Source organism: Rattus norvegicus, chromosome 15 (assembly GCF_036323735.1).
Source record: "Rattus norvegicus strain BN/NHsdMcwi chromosome 15, GRCr8, whole genome shotgun sequence".
Classification (NCBI taxonomy): Eukaryota; Metazoa; Chordata; class Mammalia; order Rodentia; family Muridae; genus Rattus; species Rattus norvegicus.
This window is the reverse complement of record NC_086033.1, coordinates 85,734,591-85,757,835: the sequence shown is the minus strand read 5'-3', so window position 1 is coordinate 85,757,835 and position 23,245 is coordinate 85,734,591. Positions and strand designations below refer to the sequence as shown.

At 38.9% G+C, this 23,245-nt stretch overlaps 1 long non-coding RNA gene across 2 annotated transcripts; it reads left to right on the top strand.

Moving 5' to 3' along the window:
• Positions 1-1,894: 1,894 nt before the first annotated feature.
• Positions 1,895-15,999, top strand: LOC108352956 (uncharacterized). 2 transcript variants are annotated; one of them, XR_005494209.2, is made up of 3 exons: positions 1,895-2,907; positions 5,113-5,303; positions 14,646-15,999. It is a non-coding gene; the product is annotated as an uncharacterized LOC108352956 (long non-coding RNA). The 2 variants fall into 2 exon arrangements; XR_005494210.2 differs by lacking the exon at positions 5,113-5,303.
• The last annotated feature ends 7,246 nt before the right edge of the window (positions 16,000-23,245 follow it).

Genomic DNA, 23,245 nt, shown 5'->3' with positions numbered 1-23,245 from the left:
TCAGGATTCATGGGAACTTATTAAAGATTCAGTTTCTACTAAGGCCTACTAGCAGGCCAAGTGCTATCTTTCAAAGGGAGAATAGTTGTCTGTATATGATGGTAGAGCCCTGCTACCAAATCCCAAAGTTCTATTTTGTTATTTGCCTATAGTCATTTGCCAAAAGCCCCTAAGGGCATCTCTATCTGCCACTAATAACTCGAGTACCATCAGTCTGCTGGATTAAATAGTCCAAGTGGTAAAGAAACTTATATAGCACCCTGGTCCTCTTGAAGAGCCTTCTCCTATTCCAGGACCCATACAAAGCTAGTGGCGTTCTGTATCACTTGGTATAGAGGCCAGAGTAACACACCCGATTGAATAGGATCCAAGTAAGTTTGCTAAACATTGGCTCACTTTCTGATGGTGATATACAGTAAGTTATCCATCACCTTAGAAAGAATATTTCTGTATGCCGCACTGGACTCCTAGGAATTTCACTGAGGTAGAAGGCCCTTAAATTTTGATTAGATTTATTTGCCATCTTAATATGCATAGTTGTTACCAAGGAATCTAAAGCAGTTGCTTTCTCCTTCTCACTTGGTACAAGCAGCCTGATGTCATCAATATAGTACACCAATGTGTTATTGTGTTGGAGAGACAGATAATGGAGATCCTTTCTAACTAACTATAGCACAGGGCAGGAGAGATAATATGTCTTTGAAGCAAAACTGTAAAGATATGCTTCTGGCCTTGTCAAATTAAAGCAAACTGTTTCTGGTCATCCTAACAGACAGGTACTGAGAAAAGGGTGTTTGGTAGGTCCTTCACTGCATATCATGTACAGGAGAGGTGATAATGAAATAAGGCCACCACGTCTGGTACAGAAGCTGCAGTCAAAGCCACTCCCTGACTGAGATTTTGATAGTTCCTGTCATTCTCCGTGATCCACCTGTCTTCTGCACTGGCCAGATTGGAGAGTTAAAGAGAGAAGAGATGAGAACCACCACCCCTGACTGTTTCAAGTCCTTTATGGTGCGTGCGTACTAATTTTTGTGGTTCCTCCAGGGATGTGATACTGTTTTCCATTCATTATTTCTTTGGCTGAGGCAACTGTAAAGGCTTCCATGTAGCCTTTCCAATCATAATAGCCCTCAATCCTGCAGGTCAGGCAACCAATGTGAAGATTCTTCCAACGTCTAAGAATTTTTAAGTACAACTTCTAACTCTAGTTATACATTCCGGAATTGGGGAAATAGCAGGATGAGTTTGGTGACACACCGAACCTTCTGTGAGTTGGATGTTAGCCAAAACTTCATTAATCATCTGACCTCCAGAAGCCCCTACTTTAACTGGAGAGCTAAAATTATCACTGTGATAGGCCTGACTGGGCTTCTGTTTGGAGGAATGTGGACTTCGGATTAGAGAACCACTTGACTGCATCAGGCAGGGCACAGTGGGCTATTATGTGTGGAAGACAGCAGTGCTGTGGGTGATTTGTACTGTGGGGACCCAGCTCAAGAGGTTTCAGAGATGAATATTAATATGTGGCCTGGAGAACATTCTTGTAATATTTGATGAAGAATGTGACTGCTTTCTGCCCTTGTCTCCCCCTACCACCCCATAAAAAATAAACCTTTAATCTGCCTGATGTTAAAGTGGAGAATTATAGATTGACAGCTTTAGCAGGGGAGATTTCCAGATAGCATAGGATTGACTATGTTGCTTGGTTACTAGTGGCCATGCTATATGCAAATCTATAATGTAAAGGATCATGCTGAGTACGGAAAAAAATACAAAACACACAGTTTGAGGAGAAAGGAGGCACCAGGAAATATAAACATATTTTTAAAAAGCCTAATACTGGGGTTGGGGATTTGGCTCAGTGGTAGAGCACTTGCCTAGCAAGCACAAGGCCCTGGGGTCGGTCCCCAGCTTCGAAAAAAAAAAAAAAAAAGAAAAAGAAAAAAAAAAGCCTAATACTAAGTGGAATAAAGAGAGTGTTGACCTCAGAGCAAGACCCCACCCAGCTCAGCTTGTGAAAAGGAATTAAAGGAAAACTTAGTGTCAGGCATGGTGGTGCACACCTTTATCCCAGCACTCTGAAGACAGAGGCTGTCAGATCTCTAAGATTGGGGTCAGCCTAGGCAGCCATGCTTAAGCAGTGAAGGAAACCATCAAAAGCAGAAACAGAAAGTCAATGAAATTGTAATGGAATGAGGAGGCCATGTTCCAGTCTCAGCCAGCACCAAAATTTGGCAGCTTCATCAGCATGCTTCCAGCTTTAGAGTCAAGGGTCAAAGAAAGGGATTGTGGAATCCCCATCTATGGGTAAGGAAAGTTGTTGAGGCCAGACATAGGTGAGGGATGTCCCTACATGGTTGCCTATACAGAGTGAGATGCAGTGAAAAGTAAAGCCTAGATTGTCTTGGAGATGTCAGAACCATGGGATTCCTGCAGAGAAAAGCTGCTTAACAGGGAACGAGAACAGCCCAAAGTACGAGTGTGTTGCAGTTAACAAAGCTGAAATGATTTGGAGATCTGAAGTGAATCTTCACATCAGAAATGGAGTTGCAGAATTTGGAGTTTACCTTGCTGGCTTTTTTGGGGGATGATGAGGGGGGTCTTACCTTTTTCGAAGGGTTCAGGGAGTGGAAGGTAGTGGTTTGAATCAAAATGCCCCCCCAATAGGCTCATGGCAAGTGACACAGTTAGGAGGTATGACCTTGTTGGGCTAAGTGTGGCCTTGTGAGAGGAAGTATGCCACCTGGGAGCTTGAGGTTTAAAATGCTCAAGCAATACCAATTGTCACTCTCTCTGCTGCTTACAGATCCAGACGAAGAACTTGTAGTTCTTCTCCAGCACCAAGTCAACCCACAGGCTGCCATTCTTCCCATCATGATGATAATGGACTAAACTTCTGAACCTGTAAGTCAGCCCCTGTTAAATGTTTTTCTTTATAAGAGTTGCTGTGGTCATGGAGTCTCTTCACAGCAATAAAACACTAACTAAGATGTATTGATTTAGAAAGAATCATCATCAATTCCTGTCAAAATTGAAACTGGTTTATTAAAGTTTTAGGTTTTCCTGAAATAGGCCTCTGGTAAGTCCGCCCAACTTGAGGGCACAGTGTGAAGGTGTCCTTTGTAGACCTCCAGGCCGCTGACATGATTTATCTATTTCCTTGGTGCCTCCACTTTGTCCCAACAAGTATTGAAGAATCATTTATTAGGTCACTTCTGTCCTCCAAATACAAGTAATCACTATTCTTTTAGTTTAAGAGGAATAACATTCATGCCCAGGTGCAGCGGATCAATGTCCCTTATCTGTGACTTCCTATATGTTTTGCACAGAATTGCTGAGCTTCCAGAATGAGCGAAGTCTTAAGCAAAACATTAACAAGAATCCCAAGTTCTATAAGACACATTTTCAAAGGTGATTAGAAACACTTGAACTCAATGATGTAAACTGATGTGCTGAGAGATGCTGAGCTCAGCACTGAGGTGATTCTGCTGTGAGCAGAGTAATGGATTAGAGGTACTCGAATGCCAAGACGGGCCATGAGATGTGTCCCTAAACTTTTACTCTGTAACAGAAGACATTGAAAGACTTTCTGATGTCCAGAAACCAGAGAAAGAGCCTAAGAAAGGGTCCAGTTTGCATCTTTTGTTGTGGCTAAGATTGTGCATCCAATGGGAAATAGTTAAGCTGACTTCTAGGAGCACCTCTCCTTTCCCATCTTATTGTTTGATTTGTGTCTTTGTATAAGAATCTAGAAGAGGGGGCTGGGGATTTAGCTCAGTGGTAGAGCGCTTACCTAGGAAGCGCAAGGCCCTGGGTTCGGTCCCCAGCTCCGAAAAAAAGAACCAAAAAAAAAAAAAAAAAAAAAAAAGAATCTAGAAGAGAATGACAATGGGAATACACTGTTGAAATAACATCATACTGTTTGCTTGCCTGTCTGTGCTTGAACATATTTTAGCCTCGAAATCTAAAAGGAATGATCCATACAGGCAGAATCAGCCCCTGTTTCATCTGTAGTTCTCTGCCCCTATCTCCACCCTGTGTATGTTTGTGTGTGTGTTTGTGTGTCTTACTAGAAATTTTTAAATAGATGTGCATATTCTAAATATCTGTTTATTTAATATGTATCTACCTATTTTGATGGCAGATGATGGTACATTGCTTATAAGTAAAACCCCTAACATCAAGTTATATCTACTCTTACTGAATACCAGAATACAGATGAGTGTGGCCACATATGACTTAAAGAACTAAGTTTTTAGGGAAATTTAGAAGGGTCCTTTAGAAAGAACCAAATGTTGGTTGGCTACTGGACTTGGATATGATGACTGCAGCCAAGTCTCACAGTACCCAGAGTTTTACAGGACACTGTCTGAGGTTTTGTTGTTGAAGATAAACTTTAACTTTCCTTAAGCACAGAGAATTATTCCCATCTGCAATGTGAACTAAAAAATGATTAAAAGATAAAGTGGATTAATGGTTTGTAGACAGAGAGATCCGGGGCAAATCTTACTTTTCCCTGGTCAATGATCTTCAAATGGAAAAGAATAATTTGCCTAACAAGTGCCTAATAAAGTTCAGAAATTGGCCTTCTACCTTCCCATGAGTCAAACTTTCTAAATGCCTTTCTTCAGAAATTATTATATCAAATCGTGTTATTTTTGTTTTTGGATCTGTAAAAAGCTATGAAAAGACACATTTAATAAAATGTCTTTTGAGAAATCACAATCAGCATTTCTAAGGGAAGAACAATTGTGGGAGGGAAGATCCTTTTCAGGAAGACAAGAACAATGCCAAGCTCTCAGTTTTCAAAGAACTTGTTTAAATGAGGAGCAGAAATGAACAGAGAGGAAATATACCAAAAGTTGTGAAATGTTCTGAAGTGTCTCTCAAGAAAAGAAACTATATCATAAGATTTGACAGGATAGAGGAAGGGGAAAAGAGGAGAGAAAAAAGGGGAAAGGGGTCTCATTTATTTGCATGAAAACCAAAGTCATCTCCTAGCTCTTTGCCTCATTCTGGGTCAAGACCTTTGTTGTGTCATTTCTACAAACAATAGACATCCCATCAATCTTATGGTAGTAAACACGTCCATCACTTTTGGTTTCTTAGGTTCAACAACGACCTGTCCATTTGATGTACAGAATCAGGCAGCTCTGCTCTATTTTAAACCACTCAGTCTCCCTGCAACCATGTACTTGTCCTGGGGCCATAAATAAATCGCCTCACTTCTTGGAAAGACCGTATTTTGGGTGAATCTGCTCTTCCTTTAGAAAACGCAGTTCTGGACCCTTCATTGCTGGGTAGGTTCTACTTTCTTGCCCTTCCATGCTTACCACATCTCTTTCTGTCGATTGTGCTAGGGTCATAGGGTTGAAGCTTCAGCAATATATGTATATGTATCCATCCATGTTTACTTATGGTCTGAAAAGCAGAAAATTAATAACATTTATCAAGTATTTTTCTGCCCTGTTTCCTAGCATTAACAATGTTCACATTTTTATGTGCAACCAACAATGATCCAAGTCTCCATTAAACTCGACTCGTGCTTCTTTACCTCATTTGTGGCCCCGATATCATGTTGACTCCACACAGGAAGGCATGATCTTACTATACAGTTCCCTGTACATGTAATCGTCTCCCTGTTTTTACCAATACCCGAACCCAAATAATCAGGCAGTGAGCTATACCCCACCTATGAGAGAGACATCATGAGTCCTGCATGGCCCATTCTAAGTTCAGTTCGATCTCCTTTCAGCTTTTTCTTGGCGATGGTTTAGGAATCCTCTGGGTTAGACTAAGAATCCCCCTTGTAAAAGACAATGGAAAGAAATAAAGAGTAGAAATGATTAACATAGTTGATATGAAGGACAGTAAGAAAATACAACTGTTTAGCTCAGAACTAGAAATACAAACTCTTCCTCCCTCTTCTCATTCTCCTCTTTCTCTTCTGTTTTGTTTTGATTTTTTTTCTATTCCTCTTCTTCCTCTTGTTTACCATCAAAGCCAGAGTTTTGAGTGTCCCACTGGAGGGCGTATGCTTGCTTTCTATTTTGAGACCACAGATGATTTTAAGTCTAACCTAAATTGCCTCTGACTTGATTTAATGCTATTTTATTTTATTCTGTACACCATGAACAAAAGGAAATCATAATAAGTTTCAATTTTATGCATTCTTGCCATACACCTGAAAATAGAGATTTAGCTGCTCCACTTTTGCCTTGCCTAACCCAAACAACTCTGACAAAATCTTCATAAGTGATTTTACATTCTGCTTGAAGAATGATATATCTCACTGTATAACTTAGTCTGATTGATGCTTTCACAATATGTCAATCTTTCATGGTTTTCTGGTCATGTGTTTTCCCCTTCACTTCTTTGCTCTGAGTAAGAATGCTGTTCGGTCATACTTTAAACACCATTCACAATGTTTACCACTTATACTCAAACAGACAGTGTAGTAACCCAAAAGTGAGCCCGGCCTGTTCTTGGTCCTGTGAAAGCATAAACATCACGTTCCTAGATACTTCCCTTTCTCTGTGGCAATGCAGACACCAGGCTGTGTAGAATGTCTTCGTGCAGATACTTCTTGGATGCATTTAGTCTCCGGTGTGCCTCTGAAGTTAGTTAACAAATAGCACTATCCTTATGGCTTTATTTATTTATTTATTGACATTTTTTTCTTTTATTGGATTTTTTTTAACTTACATTTCAAATGTTATCCCTTTTCCCAGTTTCCCCATCAGAAACCTGCTATCTCCCCCTTCTTCTATGAGGGTGCTCACCCACCCACCTACTCCCTCCCACCTCCCTGCCCTGGCATTCCCCTACACTGGGGCATCAAGCCTTGACAGGACCAAGGGCCTCTCCTCCCATTGATGCCAGACAAGGCCATCCTCTGCTACATATGCGGCTGGAGCCATGGGTCCATTCCTGGGGGCGGGGGGTCTGGTTGGTTGATATTGTTGATTGACACTGGTTGAGAACACTGCTCTGAGAATTATGTTTAGGATAAGAAAAGTTTTATAGCAAAGTGCTTTTCCTTAAGCTTCTTATAGCTTTAGTTGTAAACAATCATACCATGAAATGAATAACAGTTGTGCATAATATTTTAATACTGGCAACCTTCACATTTAAGATACACAAAGCTAAAAGATGATTGATCCCATATGAAAAACCAAGTCATAAGAATTATTTAATATGCTCATTAACATGTAGAAAGTGCAGCCAGAAAATTTTATGTATCTAAAATCTATTTATTTATTTCAGTAAGAAAAACTGTTATTATAGAGACCATTCCATGGAATTTGGAGGGAATGGCCTTCTCTCACATTACCCAACCAAAATAAAGGAATGGATGAATGGTACAACATATGAAAGTAAGTTACTCATTTCCATAGACAGTATGATAGAACAATGTTATTTTTAGAACAATCAGTCAGTGCCAGTTAAGGAATATTAGCATCTGGGCTGACAGAAGTCCTTTCTATGTAAAAGAGGAAGAATTCTCATGTAGATAAACTTCTCCAACACCCTTTTTAAAAATTTGTTCTGTCACTTTGATTTTAATTCTGCTATAATTTAAAACATCCAAATTAAAAAGATTGCCTAGTTCAGATAGTCCCATTTATTACCAAAAAATAATCAACTCCCCTTTGAACCAAAAAAAAAAGAAAGAGAAATATAAAATACTCATGTGAGTTGCATATGTATAGTTGGTCATTGTAGAACTAGGCTTGATGTAGAACTTGACTAGTTTATTCTTTGACTTCTTATCAATAGGCCCCCTGAGGAAATCAGAGCTAGTGACACAGAGCTAAGTTTCCCAGCATGCAGTTTACAGTCCATTTACATAAATTCTGCATACAAGGCATTGTATTTGAGGAGGTGGTTTATTTAGTTGTTTTAATTAATTAACTAACTGATTAATTAATTCTTCTCATACATTGCAACTGGACTAGTTTTTCCTCTCTCCACTCATAACATTCTATCTTCTATCTTTCTTCTCCCCCAGATCTACACCTCCTCCATTTCCCTTCAGAAAACAGCAGGCCTCTCAGTGATAGTAACCAACACATGGCTTAACAAGTTACAATAAGACTAGGTACAAGCTCTCTTATCAAGGTTGAACAAGATAACCCAAAAGGAGGTGAAAGAGTTAGAGATGCCTCCACTTCCATTGTTAAGAGTCCTACAAGAATATCAAGCTATAACATATATTTGGAGGACCTACCTCAGAGCCATGAAGGCATGATGACTGTGGTTGTTGCTTCAGGTCCCTATGAAACCTAAGTACTTGAGTCAGTGGACAGGATTCTTTTTTTTTTTTTAACTTGAGTATTTCTTATATACATTTCGAGTGTTATTCCCTTTCCCGGTTTCCGGGCAAACATCCCCCTAATCCCTCCCCGTCCCCTTCTTTATGGGTGTTCCCCTCCCCATCCTGACCCCCTTTGCCGCCCTCCCCCCAACAATCTAGTTCACTGGGGGTTCAGTCTTAGCAGGACCAAGGGCTTCCCCTTCCACTGGTGCTCTTACTAGGATATTCATTGCTACCTATGAGGTCAGAGTCCAGGGACAGTCCATGCATAGTCTTTAGGTAGTGCTTAGTCCCTGGAAGCTCTGATTGCTTGACATTGTTGTTCATAAGGGGTCTTGAGCCCCTTCAAGCTTTCCAGTTATTTCTCTGATTCCTTCAACGGGGGTCCTATTCTCAGTTCAGTGGTTTGCTGCTGGCATTCGCCTCTGTGTTTGCTGTATTCTGGCTGTGTCTCTCAGGAGTGATCTACATCCGGCTCCTGTCGGCCTGCACTTCTTTGCTTCATCCATCTTGTCTAATTGGATGGCTGTATATGTATGGGCCACATGTAGGGCAGGCTCTGAATGGGTGTTCCTTCTGTGTCTGTTTTAATCTTTGCCTCTCTATTCCCTGCCAAGGGTATTCTTTTTTTTTTTTTTTTTTTTTTTTTTTTTTATTTTTTTTCCCCCCACGGGCTTATAATTTTTTATTAACTTGAGTATTTCTTATATACATTTCGAGTGTTATTCCCTTTCCCGGTTTCCGGGCAAACATCCCCCTCCCCCCTCCCCTTCTTTATGGGTGTTCCCCTCCCAACCCTCCCCCCATTGCCGCCCTCCCCCCATAGACTAGTTCACTGGGGGTTCAGTCTTAGCAGGACCCAGGGCTTCCCCTTCCACTGGTGCTCTTACTAGGATATTCATTGCTACCTATGGGGTCAGAGTCCAGGGTCAGTCCATGTATAGTCTTTAGGTAGTGGCTTAGTCCCTGGAAGCTCTGGTTGCTTGGCATTGTTGTACTTTTGGGGTCTCGAGCCCCTTCAAGCTCTTCCGGTTCTTTCTCTGATTCCTTCAATAGGGGACCTATTCTCAGTTCAGTGGTTTGCTGCTGGCATTCGCCTCTATATTTGCTGTATTCTGGCTGTGTCTCTCAGGAGCGATCTACATCCGGCTCCTGTCGGTCTGCACTTCTTTGCTTCATCCATCTTGTCTAATTGGGTGGCTGTATATGTATGGGCCACATGTGGGGCAGGCTCTGAATGGGTGTTCCTTCAGTCTCTGTTTTAATCTTTGCCTCTCCCTTCCCTGCCAAGAGTATTCTTTTTCCTCATTTAAAGAAGGAGTGAAGCATTCACATTTTGATCATCCGTCTTGAGTTTCGTTTGTTCTAGGGATCTAGGGTAATTCAAGCATTTGGGCTAATAGCCACTTATCAATGAGTGCATATCATGTATGTCTTTCTGTGATTGGGTTAGCTCACTCAGGATGATGTTTTCCAGTTCCAACCATTTGCCTACGAATTTCATAAACTCGTTGTTTTTGATAGCTGAGTAATATTCCATTGTGTAGATGTACCACATTTTCTGTATCCATTCCTCTGTTGAAGGGCATCTGGGTTCTTTCCATTTTCTGGCTATTATAAATAAGGCTGCGATGAACATAGTGGAGCACGTGTCTCTTTTATATGTTGAGGCATCTTTTGGGTATATGCCCAAGAGAGGTATAGCTGGATCCTCAGGCAGTTCAATGTCCAATTTTCTGAGGAACCTCCAGACTGATTTCCAGAATGGTTTTACCAGTCTGCAATCCCACCAACAATGGAGGAGTGTTCCTCTTTCTCCACATCCTCGCCAGCATCTGCTGTCACCTGAGTTTTTGATCTTAGCCAATCGCACTGGTGTGAGGTGAAATCTCAGGGTTGTTTTGATTTGCATTTCCCTTATGACTAAAGATGTTGAACATTTCTTTAGGTGTTTCTCAGCCATTCGGCATTCCTCAGCTGTGAATTCTTTGTTTAGCTCTGAACCCCATTTTTTAATAGGGTTATTTGTTTCCCTGCGGTCTAACTTCTTGAGTTCTTTGTATATTTTGGAAATAAGGCCTCTATCTGTTGTAGGATTGGTAAAGATCTTTTCCCAATCTGTTGGTTGCCGTTTTGTCCTAACCACAGTGTAGGCCAAGGGTATTCTTGTTCCCCTTTTAAAGAAGGAGTGAAGCATTCACATTTAGATCATCCGTCTTGAGTTTCATTTGTTCTAGGCATCTAGGGTAATTCAAGCATTTGGGCTAATAGCCACTTATCAATGAGTGCATACCATGTGTGTTTTTCTGTGATTGGGTTACCTCACTCAGGATGATATTTTCCAGTTCCAACCATTTGCCTATGAATTTCATAAAGTCATTGTTTTTGATAGCTGAGTAATATTCCATTGTGTAGATGTACCACATTTTCTGTATCCATTCCTCTGTTGAAGGGCATCTGGGCTCTTTCCAGCTTCTGGCTATTATAAATAAGGCTGCGATGAACATAGTGGAACACGTGTCTTTTTTATTTGTTGGGGCATCTTTTGGGTGTATGCCCAAGAGAGGTATAGCTGGATCCTCAGGCAGTTCAATGCCCAATTTTCTGAGGAACCTCCAGACTGATTTCCAGAATGGTTGTACCAGTCTGCAATCCCACCAACAATGGAGGAGTGTTCCTCTTTCTCCACATCCTCGCCAGCATCTGCTGTCACCTGAGTTTTTGATCTTAGCCATTCTCACTGGTGTGAGGTGGAATCTCAGGGTTGTTTTGATTTGCATTTCCCTTATGACTAGAGATGTTGAACATTTCTTTAGGTGTTTCTCAGCCATTTGGCATTTCTCAGCTGTGAATTCTTTGTTTAGCTCTGAACCCCATTTTTAATAGGGTTATTTGTCTCCCTGCTGTCTAACTACTTGAGTTCTTTGTATATTTTGGATATAAGGCCTCTATCTGTTGTAGGATTGGTAAAGATCTTATCTGTTGGTTGCGGTTTTGTCCTAACCACAGTGAGTGGACAGGATTCTTGTAGTGTCCTTGACCTCTTTGGCTCCTACAATCCTTCTTCCATGGGGTTCTTTGAGCTCTGTTAATGTTTGGCTTTGAGTCTTCATTTGTTCTCATCAGCTGCTAAATGAAACCTCTCTGATGACAATTGGATTACTCAACAATCTATGAGTATAACTAATATCATTAGGAATTATTTCACTGACTTTTTTTTTCTTATTGACAGTCCTGTTTGGTTCTATACCAGGTCTTTGGGCTATCTAGCCTTTGGTTTCTGGTCATCCAGATAGTGTCAGGCATGGGCTTCCCCTCATGGCATGAATTTCTGTGCCACCTTTACCTCAGCATATCTTTCAGGCAGGACAAATTGTGTGGTGAAAGTTCTATGGCTTGCTTGGCTTCCCAGTTCCTCCATTGGAAAACTTGCCTAAATATAAAAGATGGCCAGTTCAGGCTCCTTACCTCTCAGTACTAGGAATCTTTACTAGGGTCACCTTCATAGATTCCAGGGAGTTTCTACTGCACTAGATTTCTATGTTGACTCTAAGTGGACCCAAATTTCAGTTGACCCTCTCAGTACCCTCTTCCTTTATCCCTTCCTGTCCCTTCTGCTACTCCTAATTCCCATTCCCACTCATCTCAGTCAAACTACTAAATCTATTCTATTTCCCCTTTTTAGGGAGATCCATGCATCTCCCCCATCCCCACCTTGAACCCTCCTTGTTACTTAACATCTCTCCATCTATGCATTGATTTTGTCATGATAATCCTTTCCTTAACAGCTAATATTCACTTACATGTGATTACATACAATGTTTGTCTTTGTTAGTCTGGGTTACCTCACTCAGAATGATTGTTTCTACTTCTATCCATTTGCCTGCAAATTTTATGATATGATATTTTCTAACAGCTGAGTTATACTCTATTTTGTAAAAACACCATGTTTTTTAAAATCCAATCTTTGTTTGAAGGACATCTAGGTTGTTTTCAGTTTCTATTATGAATAAAGCTGCTGTGAATACAATTGAGCAAGTGTTCTTGTGTTAGAATGAAGCATCCTTTGGATATACACCAAAAAGTGGTGTAGCTGAGTCTTGATGTCAATAGATTCCCAATTTTCTGAGGAACTGCCATATTCCACAGTGGCTGTACAAACTTTTACTCCCACCAGCAATGGAGTAGTATCCATCTTGCTTCACATCCACCTCAGCACAAAGTTCACAGTCTATTTACCTATAATCTGCATGTGGTGGTGGATAAGGTTTGGGGATTTATTTTCAATCATGTGTAGGCAAGTCTGTCTTTTGGTGGTATGTGTATAGGTGTCACACATCCAAAACAGTATCAGATACCCTGGCAGTATGGGCTAGTGTGGGCTTCCTGGGTGCTGGGAACCAAACTCTGATTCTGGGCAAGATTAATAGGTCATGTTGAATCTTTGAACCACTTCTACCTGCCTGGATGAAGCACTCTGACAGTCTAGTATATTTCCAATCAATTTTAGCATGCCTGAGTGAGTGTTTATGAAAGCAACAGCTTGTCATAATAAAATTAATTGCAAAGAAGAGAAAGGTTTTCTTTTAGAAACATAATGATTAACTTTAAGCATGAAAACCTTTGAAAAATGCTCATGACTAAAATATAAAACAAGAAATACAAAGATTAAATCACTTTACTAAATTAATATTCTCTTCAATCTGTTTTATTCTTTTTTGTATTAAAAACAGTTTTTTTCCCATTCAATATATTCTGATCACAGCTTCCTTCTCCTAACTCTTCTGACATTCTATTCTCTCCCCTTCCATCAGAATACATCATGATCTTTGAGTCTCAGAAAACAAACAGGCCTCTCAATAATAATAATAAAATTAAATTAGAAGATAAACAAAAAACAAGGAATTTGGAATAAGACAAAACAAATAGAAACAAGAGAACCACAGGAAAAAAACCCACAAGTATTCATGTAGATGCAGAGACACACATATTTTATTAATCTATTTACAAGCTCTTTAAGATCCTTGAACATATTTACAATAGCTAATTTGAAGTTCTTGTCTTGTGGACAGCTATATTGTGTTTTCTAAGATCTGCTGTAGTAGGGTTGCTGGTCTCCAGTGGAGACATATGTTCTGGATGTTAATTGGGTTTTCATACTGGCATTTAGGCATCTGGATTTGAGATGATTGTAATTCTAGATGTTGATATTTGGTCTTGTGTTTTGTGGATTTGTGTTTGATTCTGTGTTTTATTTTGCACTCTCTGGTGCTCAGGAGAGTGTGTGGCTATGGGTTACATGGTAAAGATTGCTTCTGACATCCGGCCAGTTTTGGCCACTGGAGTCTAGGATAGAGTCTCTTTCTAGGTATTAGGAGCTGACATGAAAGAATAGGGATGGGTTAGAAAGAGGTAGGACGTTGAGAAGGTCTGTCCATTTCAGGGAAGAAAGCTGGCTGTCCAACTAAGATCTTTGTAGACCTCTCCTCCTTCCTCAGAGAGGAAGAGATCATAGCAGATGGTCTGCTACAAATCTGGGGTTGAGACTTGGATATTGTAATTGAAGGTAAAGAAGGAGAGGGAAGATTATCTGTCTGATCCCCTGGCCATCTTGACTAATTGTGTTCCCAGGAATTACCTGTGGGAGCTGGGAACTGAGACAAAGGGCTTCCGGTCTCCTTTTGAAAAAAAGTATGTTTTTTTTAATTGCTTAGTTCATTGTTAACATTATGTACAAGAAGTAAAACTGAGGCTAATATTTTATTTTATCTATACTCATATATAGTATAGTGATCTGATTTATTTCAAAACCTTATCTTTTAGACTGTTACTTTACAAGCCTTATGTGACTCTGAATGGATATTTGGTATAAGAAGCCAATGAGCCTTTCTATTAGTTCTTCCTGTCTTAATATTGCAATGAACCTTTTCGTGTCTCAAATAATATCAATACATAATGTCTAAAACCTTCAGTAAAGATCCTGGAGGTCAACGAGTTCTGAAGAGATTGAGTCAAATTCTGATTCTTTTCATATATTAGATTTAATTTTTTCTGCAACTCTTCAATTATTTGGCAAAGAGGGTATGTTAGTAATGGTTACTATCACTGTGATGAAACACCATGACAAAAATGGAAGGAAAGGATTTATTTAACGTACTGTTCATCATTGAAAGCAATTAGGGCAGGAAATCAAACAGGGAATCCTGTGAGTCGTGTTTCCCCACATTGTCCAGGGTTGGTCTCTGAACATCAGGATGGCTAAAGTGATAGCACGGCAATTAAAAGATGATTAATTAAAAGACATGATTTCTTCTTTTTCCTTCAGTTGAATTGTGTACAAGACACAGAAGCAAATTCATGTAAAAAAAACCCATTGAAAGAAAACAAGATCATCTGCCATCAGCCATGTGCCTAGCCAGCTTGGAAGAGGATCCTCCTGCTACCTTTGATTTAACGGTAGCCCTGTTGGACTTTTGATTGAACTTCATAAGAAACCAAATGCTGGTTAATTTTTGTCAAGATGACACAAATTTGAGTCACTTGAAGGGATGGAACTTCAATTGAAGAAAGAGTATTGTTTTGATGTGTATAAGCTTGTCTTTGTTGCATTTTCTTGACTTTCGATTGATGCGAGAGTGTCCAGTCCACTATGGATGGGCTACTCCAGAACAGGTGGTCCTGTGGGATATAAGAAAAGGAACTGGAAGTAGCAAGCCAGCAAGCTACCTTATTCATAGTTCCTGTTTCTGTGCCTGCTTGAATTCCTGCCTTAGAATCCCTTAGTGATGGATTGTAATCTAAGAGTTTTAAGATGAAATTAAAACCCTTTTCTACCTAGATTGTTTTTAGTCACGATGTTTGATCACAATTTCAGATTCTTAGCAGAATTAAAAATTGGTACCAGAAGACCAGAAGTGCGCTGTCATGATTTGAATGAGAAATATCTCATATAGGGTTAGACCATTGAACTCTTGATCCCGAGTTGGTGGTGGTATTTGAAGGGGTTTAGGAATTCTGGCTTTATAGTAAGTAAGTCACTGGCATTACTAAACTTCTAGAATGCTCTCTCTGCATTGTCTTTTCCATTACCATTGAAGATGTGAGCTCCCAGATGTTGTTCCATTGTTCCAGCCACCATGTGTGCCAGCCTGCTAGCATGCCCACAATTATGAACTCCTACTCCTTGAATGAGTTGCTTGAAGCCCACATAAAATTTTTCTTTTATACATTTCATAGGTCAAGTTGGTTTCTCACAGCCACAGAAAAGTAACGAATAACAAACCCCAGACAGAAAATCTAATTAAGCCAGGCCTATGATTATTTTTATTTTAATTTGTTCTTCAGGAAATTCATGCATGATTGTTATAACATACCTATTCCTAAATCCCAAAGCCCAACATGCTTCTCTTGATTCTCCAACTCCTTTATCCCAAATCCCTGTATGTTTCTTTTTCATATAGATACCATATATTTTCTAGGATTATGTGTAAATGGAGACTCTCAACACTTACTCATTTTGTTTAGCGCTACTCACTCAGCATAACTACCTTAACATCCATTTGCCAAGGTGAATGTTTAATGGTTTATTCCATTTACTTAACCGTTTATCTGTTGGTTGTCATTTGTTGTTTATTTTATGTTTGTGCTATTACAAATGCAGCTTTATGATTATGCATGAATCTTTATTGAGTAATTGCTTTCATTTCTCTTCAGTAAATATTTAACAAAGAAAATTGCTGGGCTATCTGATGGGTATATATTGAATATTTTAAGAACTGTCAAACTGTTTGCCAATAGTTTGGCAATTTATATTTATAAAAAGTCCCAATGTTTTTCACATCCTTGCCAATATGCAATGTAAGATTTTTAAATTTGTCATTCTACTTGATGCATAGTTGTATCTTACTATCTTTTTAATTTTTTATATGCTGAAGGATGAAGTAACATTGAGATATAGTTTTGCTATAGCATGGTGGTGATTTTGGGATTAAGATATAAGTATAATTTAAGGCAGATATTTTATAAAACTCTGGAGCTAAAAACCAAATGTTAAAAATGAAAAGTTGGTGCCTAAGTTTCTGAAATCCATAGACACTGAGAATAACATTGCCAGAAACTACCAAAGATTATATAAACCTGAGGCTCATTAAAATAGAGACAGATAATATACTTTGAAAACTGCCAAAAAATTCATCCTCAAATAACTAAATTAGTCTTTGAAGATGGAGAGAATCTTGTACAAATTCAAATCAATTTCATGAATGATTCAATAAAACTGACAAGGACTTTGGTTATCCAAAACTTCCTAACCAGATTGAAAACACATTAATCATCTTCTATGCACATATCACCCAAGAGGAAGGAAATGGTGTTAATGTGGCTTGGCACTAAGAAAGTGCTAGCCAACTTTCATAATTCATTCTCCTTCTTTTATAACTCTAGCAACTAAACAGAGAGAGGTAGTAGGTCTGCTCTCCTGAGTTTTGTTATGAAAACAGGTTTATCTAAGAGTATAATTCTAACAAAGCTGTCATCTTTAGAAATGTTAATTTTGGAGGTTTTTTTTGTTTTGTGTTTTGTGGTGTGTGTGTGTGTGTGTGTGTGTGTGTGTGTGTGTGTGTGTGTGTGTGTGTCTAACTGGGACATCCAAATAAGTTTCAAAGGGAAACAGTGTCAGCTAAATTTGAGATGCATGTATGTTTCTGGGTCTCTAAAGAGACCCTGTCTGTGATCTTAGAAATCATACTAATGAACTTTTGAATGAGATGTGTTCTGATGAGGTCCAGAACCATTCCTATCCGTGATACCTCCTTGTGTCTGAAGCCTGGGGGCTAAACGCTCCAGAGTTTTGCTGATATGTTTACATTTTCACCCATAAAAAGGCCAAGACATAGGATTAAAGTTGGCGTTTGTTCTGACAAGAAGAACAAAAGACTCTGCTGACAAGAATGGAAGGTCTACAGTGTCTTCTGTGTGAGCTTTGGTGGGAGTGACCCTGCGTCTCAGTATCCCTGAATGTGTTGATTACCTGAAGGCAGTCAATGCATTTTCTCACCATTTTCCCTCCATGGGATATATTTCTATTTCTAAATTTTAGCTTTCCTTTTTACTCATGGGTTAATAGCTGCCTTTCCCATGAGACCTGTGAACATCTTAATATGCACTCAACTTCCTCATTAAATGCCTTCTTGAGACAACAAGCAGAGTGGTTTTTTATTTCCTGTGAAACTGTAATAGATATGCTTCTTAAATATAGGATGATTTGGGCAGCTTCCTGTATCTGTATATGGCCTCTGTTGAAAGTTTCATTTGTGGATCTTCTGCAGTGTTCCTTCCTGTGCTGATGTTTAACAGAAGCACAAGCAGTAGCCAGTTCTAGCTGTCTTGTGGCACAAATTTTCATTTTGGAAAGGTATGTTCTTTATGAAAATAAAATATGATAAAAGTTGCCTGGAAAAAAATGTCTAAATTACTGACAAGTTCTGGTCCTTATCTGGCATACTTACATTGCCATCTATATTTTTTTAGCAGGGGGAGATGGACAAGGAGGAAAATCTCACCAAAGGCCTTGTAAGGGTAAAAATCATTTCAGAGAAATTTCCCATAACAGCAATCCTGATGCAGCATCAAGGTCCAGAGGAAAATATCACGCCACAAAGTGAGGCGACAAATGACAAGATTCCATCTCCAAAAGATCATTTATTGAAAACAATACTGGAGAATACAAAAAAATATTTACAATGCTCAATTTTACCAGTGATTTTGTTGATGCCTTTGACCTTTATTAAGAACCAATTCAGAATTAAAAATAGCTAGGACTTCTAGTTTTACTCCACAGAATAAACATAGGATTGAATTTTGATTCTCTGTGAAACTGTAATAGATAAAACCCTTAAATTAGAAGAGTGTTTAGAAAAAGTATCTGCATACAGTATATGTTTTACAGTTTCACATTCTTGAAATATGCATATTTTGCATGACATATTTCATTGAAATTTTAATCACTTTCTTGAGGCTTTAAATGGGAAAAATGTACATTCTTATAATGCTGGTTATTTGCATTATGGAATTAAATATTTACAGTGAGAAAAATGGTGCCACTTTAAAGCTATAAAAATGCTAATTACTAAAAGTATTTGAGAAGCAGGAAAAGAAAGGCAGCTCTTATGCTGTCTTGTCTAGAAATGGGGCTATGGGCTGATTTGTAGAGCTTCTCCAGACACACGTTAGCATCCATTTGTTGCTGCTCATGACTGACATTCAAGATAAAGATTAGATAACGATGTTGGGCAGCATAGTGTCAATCAAACTGGTAAGCTGACTGAGAACAAATGCAGAATCCTCTGTGCCATGATGCTGCTTGAAAGGACTGCAGATTAGCTCTCAAATTCACCCTCAAGTTAGCATCCACTGTCTTCGTGATACACATGTGAGGAGGCAATTGGGCACGGATTCTTCTTAGCTTTCAATGTCGTTTCATGGGAAATATATATCATCACCAAATCATTTTGAAAGAGACTAATCATCATAGAACATATACTAGCAAAGGCTGGAGAGACTGCGGTGGAGACTGGGATGGTATTTCCTGTGCCATTAACTCCAACTGCTTTCATGGAAAGGAAAATCCTATAGCTACAGTGAGATGACTGAACTATCCAGAAAGTAAATTGGTAGTAAATTGTTGTTAATGGGAAGAATCTTACAGAACAATATGTTTCACATAGTTTTGTTAGTATCAAAACTGCATATGTATTTCATGCATATATGCAAATGACTACATTAGCCTAGAAAAATTAGTAGTGTGTTGAATTGCTAAAGCTACCCTTTCTAAGGCACAGTGGGGAGTCAGATCAGCATTTGCTCTCTGTGGTCATTCTAGTGTCCATGTGTGTGGGTTTGTATACATATGTATAATTTTAGGGATGACCTTGGGATTAGACTTCTAATTCTTTGCATTTTTAGTGTTAAGCTTAAAATACAAACAATCCTGCCATATGTGACTTTCATATAATATATTCATGTATGAACAAGAATAAACATATCAGAAGAAAAATTTGGCCATAGCAGATGTTATTCTTTAAGAATGGATTCTTTCATTAAAAATGGCCTTAGTTGTGCTGAAAAGTTTACTCCTTAGTAGGCAGCTTAGAGAGCGAGAGAGCAGGAGTCACAGAGAAGCAGAATCACTTTCCATGATAGAGTGAGTTTACATGCATGGTATGAGTTGGACACCAGGGTGATTTCAAAGTCATATCCACCACCCCCACAAAATATTGAATCCTCTCTGTGCTTTGTGCTGGTCAGGAGTGCATGGATATGCTTGTCACAACTCAGAGAGTCAAAGGGCAGTTCAAGGCCAACAAAGGGTCATGGAACTTGGAGACAGAGAAGGCATTGCAGGGATTTTCAGAACTCAGTGACATTTAACATTTTCCCCAGTCACATCATTGGCATTGCATTTCACAGTGAGCACTCTAATAGGTTTAGTTTTGTTTTGCTATTTACTTTGTTCATTCCTTTATTTTTTGCTTCAATGAAGCTAGTTCTCTGTGTGAAGCTATTACAACCAGTTATCATGAAGGCTGAATCGTGATGGTTAAAAAGAGAATCCAAGTAAGCTTCCTAGAAGAATGATATAAATGTCTTTTGATAGAAATTCTAAGAAAAGATAAAGATTTGTAGTCATCAGAAGCCTTTTCTGCATTACATGACCTGTGAAGTGAGATCCTTAGCAGTGACTGGTCCTCTTAAGGAAGCACAGCTATTCCCAGAGAAACAGTTCACTGCAGACCCAGCTCAGAAGGTCCAGGTATCATGCCAGTGCTAGAGCTGAGTAAAACATTTCTTGAATATTAGACACCTTTGTTTCAGCTATTTGATGGTTTATTTAGAAACTTTAAGTGTGTGTGTGTGTGTATACTTGAGTGAAGGTTCCTGTAGAGGCCAGAAGAGGGTGTCAATTCCCCTCAGAACTGGAGTATGAGCAGTTGTGAGCTGCCCATTCTGGGTGCAAGAACACAAACTTGTCTCCTTTGTTAGGAACAGTATGAGCTCTTAGTTGCTGACCTGTCATTTTATTCCTCCTTTCTAGCTCTTTTTTTTTAAAGATTTATTTTATTTATTCCATGTATGTAAGTACACTGTTGCTGTCTTCAGACACACCTGAAGGGGACATCGGATCCCATTATGGATGGTTGTGAGCCACCATGTGGTTGCTGGGAATTGAACTCAGGACCTCTGGAAGAGCTGTCAGTGCTCTTAACCGCTGAGCCATCTCTCCAGCCCTCCTTTCTAGCTCTTAAATCTTCAATTGCTAAGGGCAATTTAGTTCCTAAAAGGAAAAGGAAAAATGTTAAAGTTCTTGATCTTTACCTTGAATCTAATAAACTTAAGAACATACTGCTCTCTCCAAACAGACACACTTGACAAAGAAAACACAGACTACAATGATATTCAGGATCCAGTGCTTTGTAAAACACACTAATCAATTTTAGAGCTGATTTTGCTTCACATAGTTGGTCTCTAGACAATAAGATGTATTTGTTCACTTATAATATTTCTTGAATGTTAATTTTTGCTCAACACTTTTCTGGGCATTGAGGAAATAGGGAACAAATTGATAAAATTCTGATCTCAGATTGTATATTATAGAGCAGTCATTCTCAGCTTTCCTGCTGTTGCGGGTAACTCCCAACCATAAAATTATTTTGCTACTAAACTGTAATTTTGTTACTGTTATGAATCATAAGTGGCTGATATGCAGGACATCTGATATGCAACACCTGTGAAAGGGTCATTTGACCACCAAAGAAGTTGCCATTCATTGTTGAGAACCACTATTCTAGAGTAATTGAGATGTTCTGTACACACAATCATTCATGATAGTATTGAGTTTGTGTTTAAATAAGCAAGAAAATTAAGTATATAGCAAATAAAAGAACAAATAACAAGCAGCAGACAGACTTCAAAGCAACATCCGATCAACTGACAGTATCCAGCAGTCATGACTGTGGAAGCCCAGTAGACACACTCTGGATGGACTTGCCAAATGAATTATTTCTGTCAAGAGCAGGACAATTTGCCAGCTTCTTATTCTGACCACAGACAATTTTCTATTTTAGGATTGGTGATAGTCACATCAATTAGAATAATTCCAGCTATTCTTCAGAGCAGAGATCTCAATGCCCTTACCTGTTTGCTATTCTCCTACCCATGTTTCAAAGCCAAGATCCAGCCTGCCCTATGACATGGAATCTTGGACTACAACTGAGATAAACATGCTGGGGTCTGGAATAAAGGAGCTGTTTTAACACCCAGAGTCTAATTTCTACAACTACAAACAGCACATGACAATTTACCAGGATAATTTATATCACACAAGAGTAAGCTTAAGACAAAACTGTGTGGCCCTGAGTGCAATTAAGAATAAATAATTCTGCTAAGCAGTTAGTGGCTATGAAAGTGCTTTAAAGGCATCATATTTATTTGAAAATAAAAAATGCAAACAAATTGGAAGAGCATGGAGGAAAAAGAAGTGAAGTGTGAATCGTGTTAGCCTTGGGAGAGAGATTGAAGATGTCCTGTTCACAGAGCCAGTGACTCTGTGTGAGACAACCAATCTTAGGTCACGGGACCAGTGGAAAACTGATGTGATGGGTCTTTACTGGGACGGCTAAACAGATGGTTAGCTATAAACCTTTCCTGTGCACTTAGAGAATGCTTAGTCTGAGACTCATATCACCCCACATCCACCTCTGTGTTCTGTTGGTTTATCAATGAGCAGGTGCATATAATGCAGAGATCCTGCGATAGCTGAGCTTTCATCATGGTGAATCCAGCATGATTGGGACCATCTCCACCTGGGAGAAGAATACTAGGTCATAAGGCATGCTCTCTTTTGGGACCAGGGTGTAGAGAGGAAAGGAGCGCTTAACAGTAGCTTTTATTATTTCATCTGTCCCCTTCTCTATCTTCCCTCTCTATTGTGTGTAATGAATACTTCTTACCTGTTCTACCCATTGCTTCCAAGGACTTATTGATACTACTGGAAAAAAATGGAATAATTCATTCAAATTGAAATAACCTATCCAGAAATGAAGTTTGTTCTGAAATCCCAACTCTATGGGGCGACCTTTAGCACACTCAACAGATGACAATTATTATCTGATGACCCCGTTTGTGGTTATCCCAGTTAGTGGGAAATGAATAACCCATGTAAGTATATGAGGTATCATAAGAATAAGGCTAGAATTTCCCCAGCCTCGAGTAGTTGCATGACATACTCATGTGTATGCCAGTCTGGGAAAAGCCTGAGGCTCATGATTAAAATGCAAATGGGTTTCTGAATGGTGTTTTGTTAGAAGGAGGAATGACTACTAGATGAACACCAGCAGTGCCTCTGAGAGCCCTTAGCTTCCCCCACGTCTTCTGCTTCTTTCTAGCATATTCTATAACCATATGGTTCATAATACGTATGTGATGAAGTGAGCATTGAGTTTCCATATGGAAGTGTCGTCTCTTTGATAACCCATGCTCATTTTGCTTACAGACTTTCATGCACACTACTGCCTCTGCCTGCCATTTTTTGTGCATCCCATCCTAGCTGGTTTGCAAGATTTTCCTGGTGTCCTTCAAACTCAATTATTTGTAAATAATTTCTGAACTTTTTTTATTAAAAAATGTATCTTATTTTTAAATTATGAATATTTATTTGTATGTATATTCAAACTCAATTATTCCTAAATCATATATAAACTTTTTCTATTAAAATTTATTTTATTTTTAAATTACATGTATTTATTTATTTGTGTGTGTGCGTATATATTGTATGTGTGTGTATATATATACATATATATATATATATATATATATGTATATATATATGTTCATATGTGCCACAGCACACATATTAAGTTCAGAGGAAAG